Source organism: Myotis davidii, unplaced genomic scaffold, assembly GCF_000327345.1.
Source record: "Myotis davidii unplaced genomic scaffold, ASM32734v1 scaffold269, whole genome shotgun sequence".
NCBI classification, from domain to species: Eukaryota; Metazoa; Chordata; class Mammalia; order Chiroptera; family Vespertilionidae; genus Myotis; species Myotis davidii.
In genome coordinates this window covers 4,360,176-4,369,277 of record NW_006383008.1, presented here as the reverse complement: position 1 = coordinate 4,369,277, position 9,102 = coordinate 4,360,176, and the positions used below count along the sequence as shown (strand labels likewise).

Below are 9,102 nucleotides of genomic sequence, written 5' to 3'. Positions count from 1 at the left end.
GTCAAATTCCCCATTCTTTAAATCTGGGCTGGTCTTGATACTTGCTTTATCCAATAAAATACAGCAAAAGTGATTCTGGGTGACTATCAAGCTTTGGCTTCAAGAGGGCCTGCAATTTTCTTTCTTTCTTTCTTTTCTCCCCCGCTTTTGGAAAACTGTTGCCTTTGAGCAAACCAAGAGAGAGATCACATGGAGACAGAAGCTTAGCCATCTCAGCCATCTCAGCTGAGAGCTCAGACATGAGAGTGAGGTCATTCTGGACTAGCCAGTCCCTAACTAGCCCTCCAATTATAAACAGAGAAGTGAACCTAGACATGACATAGTATAATGACAAGCCATCCCAACTGAATCTTGACAAAATTGTTAACCACAGAATTGTAAGCAAATAAGTGGTGTTTGTTTGAAGTCACCAAGCTTCAGGGTGCTTTGTTAGACAGCAGTAGACAACTAATACAGATAGAGAAGCACAAGACAATAGGTAACAATTTTCCTTACACAGATTCTCCCTACCTCATTTCCCAGAAATTATCACTGTTGCCATTTTTTGTTGTTGTTCATCCTTCCTTATAGTTTATGTGCTTGGGTCACTGGGTAGAGAGAAGATGAGTGAATATATAGGTAGGGAGTTAGATAGATAGTTACATGGATGATAGATAGATGATAAATGATAGATAGATGATAGATAGATAGCTTTCATAACTGTCACTCAATAAGATACTCTTCTTTTTTGCTTTAAGTACCAATATATCTTAGACAATTTTTCATACCAATACATAAATGCATTCCTCAATCTTTTCAATAACTATGTAATAATAATGTTACTATATAATACTTTATTAACACCTCCTTATTGATAGACAGTGAGGTGGTTTACATTTTTTTCTCCATACAAAATATTACTGCAACTAATATTACCACAGCCCCCTTTTTTATTTTAAACTTGTGCATATCTGAAGGGAAACAGACTATACATATAATTTCTGGGTAGAAGATATTTACCTTTCAAACCTAAAATAAAAAGTTTAAAATTGTGATTCTAAAAATTAGTACCCATTTTGTTTATTTTCCCCTGAAATTTGTGGGTTTTCTGACTGTTGTTGTCCAACTTGCATGGGGAAGCATACGCTTGCTTCCAAGGTCTCTGTGTTTCAAACCTCGTTGATAATTGTGGAGATGACTTTCTATGCAACCTGAGCACGACCTCCACTCTGAGAAGCTTATATGTTCACTTTTTGTGTATTTGGAACAACAGTGTACCTCGTGCAGCTGATCCATTTAAAACTGCATGTGGAGTGAGTGTAATTCACATCAGTACCCTGGAATCTGCTGATGGCCAGGGAAAAGTTCAGCGTTCTGCCAAGTCCATGCAGCTGAAAGCCAATCAGCCTGCCGTCATTTTCACTGAGCTCTAATGAGATAGTACATTATGAAAAATAACAAAAAATGAATTCAAGGGGGTAGAAACATGTAGGAATATCTGAGTAAAATAAATAAACGAAGACTGGGTTTACTGGAGAACTGTGAAGCTGGCACAAACAATAGTCTTAAACTTTTCTTGAGGGGAAAGAACCGTATTCACTCTACACTAAATACAGCATATAAAACAGAAAACATGGTAACGCCTCTGAGATTTAAACTGCAGGTGTGTGGGTTCCTGCTGCTTCCCTTCCAGATGTGCTATCCATCAAAGAGCTACCCTGTTAACCTTGGTAGATAAGCTGGCTCTGTGAGACAGGGAGTAGTCACTTCCTTGGTTATCCAGGGATGCCTGGTATTCAGGCTAATGGGCCCCGTCAGTGGTCAGGTCTGAAATGCTCCTCACCAGACAAACCACTCCTCACAGAGTCCATGATTCACCAGGTCAGGAGCCTCAGAAGGCAGCTGCACAGGAGAGATGATTCTCTCAGTCTCGCTGCAGCTGCTCATCGCCTGTCCCCCCCCCGACCTTTTTTCCCCCCCCCCCCCCCGCCCCATTCACTTCCCACAGCTGCAGAAGGGGTTCAACGTAATTGTTGTCCAGGTGGATTTGTGGGCTACCTGCAGCCAGGAAGCAATACCATTATCTAGTTAAATTTATATTACCGGGACAAAAATTTAATTCCAACTATAAGGCCTTTATTTGTCTTTCAGTTGTTTGGCTACATTTTCCTGCCTCGGTACATGATCCAGGCTTGTGAGAAACCATGGCTAACTCGGTCAGTGGTAAACTATGCACATCACCAAGATATACAGGCAAAACAAATAAGTAGCAAACAATGTTACCTCTTTGATTAGATTTTGCTTAATTTGGAAAACACTAGAGTTATATCAACAAATGAAAATGTAAGTTAATCTAAAAACTGAAAGTACATATACAAGCATACCTTGTTTTATTGTGCTTCACTTTATTGTACTTCATAGATGTTGCATTTTTTACAAATTGAAGGCAATACCCTCCACCAGCAAAAAGATTATGACTCACTTTATTGCAGCGGTCTGGAACGTGAACCTGCAATATCTTAAGGTATGCCTGTAACTTCATCTTCTTTTTGACATTGTTTCATTAGAGTCAAGGGAGTAGCTAAAATAGTTCATTCTTTTTCTTCAAAACAAACATATCCTACACTGTATCAAGGGGTCAGTTTTAAATGAAACACCAAATATGCTCATATTCATAGGTATGGGGAAATATAAGGGCCTAAGTATTTAAGGTTAGCCTTAATATCATTTTAGTGAGAAGGTTTCTTTAAAATAATTTAAACAAAGATAGTAAGCACTTAATAAATGTAAGCAATATCCTAAACAGTAGTCTACGCATGTTTGTTATACCTTATTTGAAAAAACAACAATTCTATGAGTTCCATAATATTACCACCACACTAATTTAAGGAGATTCTAGTACCAAGGGATAAAGTAACATACTCAAGGTTGAAGAGCTAGTAAGTGTCAGTGGCAGAACTTAATGTATGCAATTGATTAATTTACAAATGGTGACTTGTTACAGACAAAAACCCAACATATGTAATGCTTTATAGCAATTGCAATAAACTTCCAAGTTCTTATCTAGTTTTCTCTTCAAAACCTCTTGGGTAACATTCAGAGCTGTTATCTCTGCCATTATGCAAATGAAATGGATGAGTTTTGGAAGACTGGCTTTCTCAAGGTTATGTAGTTAGTATATTGAGGTGTATTTGGCACCCAAATCTAGTTTTATTGAGATGATTTTTTCTAACCAATCCAATCACCATCTCCGGGGCATTAGATAGAAAGTAAATTAGAGCTAAAATATTACCAAGGAGATAAAAAATCAAATCATTGTAATCAATTGGCATATGATAAATTCTAAATGGTGAATGAAGGAAATATATTATTAATAGGAAGTTTATTTTGTTGATTTTATTCCCAGCAACAAGAATATGCCCTAACACCTAATAGATTCTTATATACTGGTTGAAAAGGTGAATGAATAAATTAATAAATCTATATATATAAAAGCCTAAGCAAATGTTTGACCGTATGAACTTTCGACCGGTTGCTATGATGCACACTGACCACCAGGGGGCTGACACTCAATGAAGGAGCTGCCCCCTGGTGGTCATTGCGCTCCCACAGCTGGAGCGCCACTCAGCTGACTGTTGGGCGTCAGATGCTGGGCTCATGGCTGGTGAGCACAGCTGTGACGGCGGGAGCCTTTCCCTCAGACACTCCCCCTGCACGATCCTCCCCGATCTGGGCCAGGACTGGGATTAGGACCGGCATCGGGACTGACTCAGTGTGAGCCTGCAGCTGCTTCTCCCTCATGGATGAGCTGGTATCGCCTTAAGATAGGCACGTAAAGACCACAGTAGAGCAGCAGCAAGCCTACCTAGCAGTGGCAGGTGCAATGGGGCCAGGATGAGCAGGAGCGGAGTGGTGCCAAAGCTGGCTTGGTCTCCTCCCCAGCTATCTGCAGCTTTCCACACTACTACATTCCTCAAGACATGTTGGACTGCCAGTTTAGGCCCAATTCCCACAGGCCACACCAAGAAATCCTTTTATTGTTTGGATTATTTTTATTGTTTTTATTTAAACCACAAATAAATTACTACCAATAAATTTAAACTTTAAATATGTAAAATTTAGTCTACTTTTGTTTGAAGTTAAGGAAAAAATATAATTTGAAATTTATATGTCCATACAGAATGACTTCTTGTGAGAAAGAAGTAGAATGACTCAGTACCAGATACATTAGCAGGTGTTAACAATTATACTGCCCTAAATTATCAGTAATCATTTTAAGCATTTATTTTTTTTCAAAATTAATCAATATCTTCATTCTGACCAAATCTCAAATATACATATATATGTATATATGTGTGTGTGTGTGTGTGTGTGTATACACAAAAGAGGCCTGGTGCATGAAATCCATGCACTCATGGGGAGGAGGGGTCCCTCAGCCCGGCCTGTGCCCACTCACGGTCCTGGAGCCCTTGGGGGATGTCCAACTGACAGCTTAGGCCCACTCCTCTAAGGTGGCAGTCGGACAAACTTAGCCCTGCCACGGAGGCAGGAGAGACTCCTGCCACCACCGTTGCACTCACCAGCCATGAGCCCAGCTTCTGGCTGAGCAGTGCTCACCTGGTGGGAGTTCACTGACCACCAGAGGGCAGCTCCTGCATTGAGTGTTTGCCCCTGATGGTCAGTATGCATCATAGCGACCGGTCATTCCACCGTTCGGTTGATTAGCATATTAGCCTTTTATTATATAGGATATATATTACAGATTCTCTCCAATTTAAAATGTAATAACTCTGCCCAAATGTTATACTTATAAAAACTCATACAGTAGTGCTCATGTGTTGACATGCCTAAAGTCACTGGATGGCTTGTTAAAACACAGATTAAGGGACCCTATCAGTAGGTCTGGGGCAGAGCCTGGGAATCTGAAATTCTAATGCATTTCCAGGAGATACTGCTACTGCCCATTTTAGGACTACAATTTGTGAATCACTGCTATAATAGAAAGCACAGCATTTCCTGTAAACAGCTTTTTAAAATTAAGCATAGAAGATGCCAAATGGTTACAGGTTCATAGCTCTTCTTAACCACCATCCTTCCTTTCCACATTAAATTTTACATTTGGCACATATGACTGGTCCATGTACCATAGGCCATTTGTTAGTAAGAATCAATAGATTTCCTAAGCATACACATTCCAGCACAGCTTCAGGGTTTTAGATTGAATGCAAAATAAATTCAGCTTATAATGCAGGATCCAATAATTATAACAACAGTTAAAGAAGTCAAAATGCTAAATCATTATGATTGGTTTTTCTGTCTAATTGAAAAATATATATATATAAGTAAAAGTGACCCAGAAAAGGTGCATTAGGTATTCTAGTGTTGGCAAATCAGTTTAACAGAAGATATTAACTATTTCAGTTTGCCTTTATCCACAGAGGTATTGTGTCTAAACATCGACTGCCACTGATAGCAACTGGATAGAAGTAACCCTTGAACATTTTACTTCATTTTTCAATGGCTTGCTTTTATTGTAGGTGCAGTGATTCCTCCATATACTGTAAAATATGTGAGACATATGCTATGTGACTATTAAATATTTGGCTTGTCCAAGTCAAATATAGTCCAGATAGCCAGTGTATCAAATAACATCTAAATAAGCAGCAGACATTACAACAGTCTGGTTTACTAAACAAGCCTGTGGAATAGGGGGAAAAAGGTTATGTTTCATTCAGTTTCAAATATAACCTCTGTAAGTCTAAAATTTAAAGAGTTCTCTGTGGCTCATACCTTACTCCTCTCTCTCTCCTATTCTATTCTCCATCATGGATTTGCGTCACCACAAACTCTTTGTACTGATTATTGCATTTTATATCCACCCTCCTTTTTTATTAAAGCAATGACAACAAGAACTATTTGGGAATGTTATAAAGTTGTAACACATCTATTTAGTGACTAGTGACTCAAAACTTTCCCTTTAAGAAAATTTCAACAGTTGCAATTTCATCCATTTAATCCACTGGCAAATAAGAAATAGCATTTCTATCTACAAAGCAATATTTTGAGAATTATGAGGTTAACACAGGTGAAGTCTATGTTGCTCTCCTAAAACTGATGCAAAATACTATAGGCCCTCACTAAGTATCATCCATAGGTTCTCGGAAACTGGTTTTAAGTGCAATGACATAAATAACCATTTTACCACAGGCTAACTGACACGAACAAGGGAAGTGTCTGGGCATATTTCTGGTCACATAGACATCATCAAACTGCTAAATAAACCCCTCAAACTCTTCTATTATGAAACATTGAAATACGTGTAAGCTATGCATGGAATAATGATGAATAAAACCACGTTAATGCTTTTCCAGCCCACGTATTTCAGTTCAGGAACTGGGGGTGGGGAGCCTTTAAAGGCATCTCAGGGTTAAAGGCAAGGAACCAACCCTGGACAGGACACCCTTCCACCACATTCTCTCTCTCTCTCTCTCTCTCTCTCTCACACACACACACACACACACACACACACACACTCAGACTGGGACAGTTTAAACACACCAGTTCACATAATGTGCACATCTTTGAGATATGGGAGGACACCAGAGTGTCTGAGAAAACTCACACAGACATCAGACATGAGGAGAATGTGCAAACACCATAAAGAGAGTGACTCAGGCCAAGAACCTTTTTCTTAAACAAGGCAATAATGAAATGACTTATTCAAGGATCTGCTGTAGATTATTTCAATGCACTTTACCTAATTTAGTTTCTCAAGTGTGCATTTCCTACTTTTGTAAGTTTTTACAATTGGATGATTGTGTTCTAATTATTTATATTACTTTTCTTCATTTGTCTTGTTAAAGTAATTTAGCATCTCAATCATTTGAGGCTTTCACTGATTTCTTTAATTTCATAACTCCCCTAATTTATTAATGAGCTTATTTTCTATCTCCTTTTTTACAGATATGTTTATAAAACCTCATCTTTTCTCCTCAATACCATTTTGGTTTCCACATCTTACACTCCTTTTTTTCCTTAATAACTTTCTGCATCATATTATGTTTCCTGCAATCCTTATTCAGTGAGATATATTTTTTTCTTGGTTCCTACCCCACTTTGATGACAAATCTTAAAACTCTGTGTGTGTGTGTGTGTGTGTGTGCATGCACGTAAGTCCTTAGGAAGGAGACATTTTAAACTAACTCAATTCACATGATATTATTAACATCATAGTCTCATCTTCTATCTCAAGCTATTATTCTCTGACTAGCATATATATCTATATGTTACTATTCTTTAGTATGCCATATTATTCATTTTGGGTTTGCTCATACATTCCTTGATATTCCATAATCTTATATGTTAAATATTTAAATGAAGTAATGAATTGAACCCCAATTATTTATTCACATACTTTAAGAAAACAAGAGCCAACACTATAAAAATATTAAAGACCATAGCTTGTAAGATTAATGGAACCTTTAAAATAGTCAGCTTCCTCACAGAAAGTAATTTAAACTCTAGCATATAATTTTGAAAATATAAATAATCTATGATTAGAAATAGACATAAGATAAAAAAATAAGTTGTTTGAGATCTTTCATCTTTAAATAACCTGTCATAGGGGTACTGGATCTAACGTACCATTAAGATATATGGCCAAACTTAGGTCACTTCTATGGGAGAGGTCTCAATCCAGTGTTATAAACAGGGTTATAATGAAATGACTTATTGAGGGACCATCACATGTAGTCTGCAGGGTGGCCCCTCCCTACTCCTGAACAGAAAACACTTGACCAAAGAACTGCCAAATCATAGGTTACCTAATTTCTATTTACTGATCCATCTATCTATCTATCTATCTATCTATCTATCTATCTATCTATCATCTATCGTCTATCATCTATCTAAACTAAAACAATGAAATACTGAAAGAGTACACATTGGTTTTCAATAGGTTAAGGGTGTGTGATATACCTTCTGTGAAAGACAGTCCTCAGGGCAAGCGTGAAATAAGCTTTAAAATATCTTGCAAGTGTGTCAGAGAGGAAAGCGAGAAATCTTCAGAAACACACTTTAGAAACTTATTAAGAAGCAGTAATGGTGGGACACTAAAGTAGATTTTCATGATTTCCTGCTGCTGAAATTGCTGGAATTATCTTAGACCTAGAATTTTTATCTACTTCTGGTACCTCTAAGGCCACATACCAATATATTTTGCAAGCTAAGATTGTAATTAGCTTCACATTTACCTCTATAATAAATGATCACCAACTTGAGCTACGTTGAGTGAGTTTCTTTCCCTTATAGCCAATGGAAGCCCAGCAAAAGTATTCATTCATAAGTACTTTTTTATCACCTGGAGTGTGCAGTGGACTATGATTGATGATATGGAATATATATGTATATTCAAAAATAAATTGTGCAGAATTTGAATCCTCAAGAAACTTGCCACCTAATAGAGGAAGAAAACTATAGAAATATCCTGAACTTAATATTAAACAAATCGTAAAACTCCTGAAAAAAGGAAAGGTCAAAGGTCACAATAAAAGGTTTCTTATTTTTCCTGTGTTATTATTTGTTGATTACACTTCATATACAGGGTGGTGCAAGAGTAGGTTTACAGTTGTGAATACCAAAGCAATTTACTGTTGAATTATTATTTATTCATTATTGTATTATTTTCCATATAAATTATAAACCTACTTTTGCTCCACCCTGTATGATAGCTAAAAGTAGTGCTTGATATTGAACACTGAACTAAGTAGAGAATAGAAAAAGTTATCAAGAAGGAAAATTTGATTTTCCTTTCATACTCAGTAGCTAAAAGTAATAGGAAACTGACTAGATAGCCTGATAGTGTGATTTTATTTTCTGGAAAATAAATATGATCACTGCCCCAATACAATTAATGGCAAACTACCTAAGTTTTACATCCTAAAAGTGTTACCTTTAAGTATTATATCATATTTTGTGAAGTGTATCTCTTTAAAAAATCAGCTTTCACAAAAATTTCTTTCACGAAACTAGAAAAAAGACTTTTGCTAAACATGGCAGTTGTTCAGAGCTTGCTATCGTCTATCTGCGGGCACTGCAGGAATTATCTGAAGCCATCACAGTCAT

General features: G+C 37.2%; 1 long non-coding RNA gene across 1 annotated transcript; it reads left to right on the top strand.

Moving 5' to 3' along the window:
* Positions 1-2,404: 2,404 nt before the first annotated feature.
* LOC107181577 lies at positions 2,405-6,166 on the top strand. The gene is made up of 3 exons (XR_001512236.1): positions 2,405-2,503; positions 5,613-5,615; positions 6,156-6,166. It is a non-coding gene; the product is annotated as an uncharacterized LOC107181577 (long non-coding RNA).
* The last annotated feature ends 2,936 nt before the right edge of the window (positions 6,167-9,102 follow it).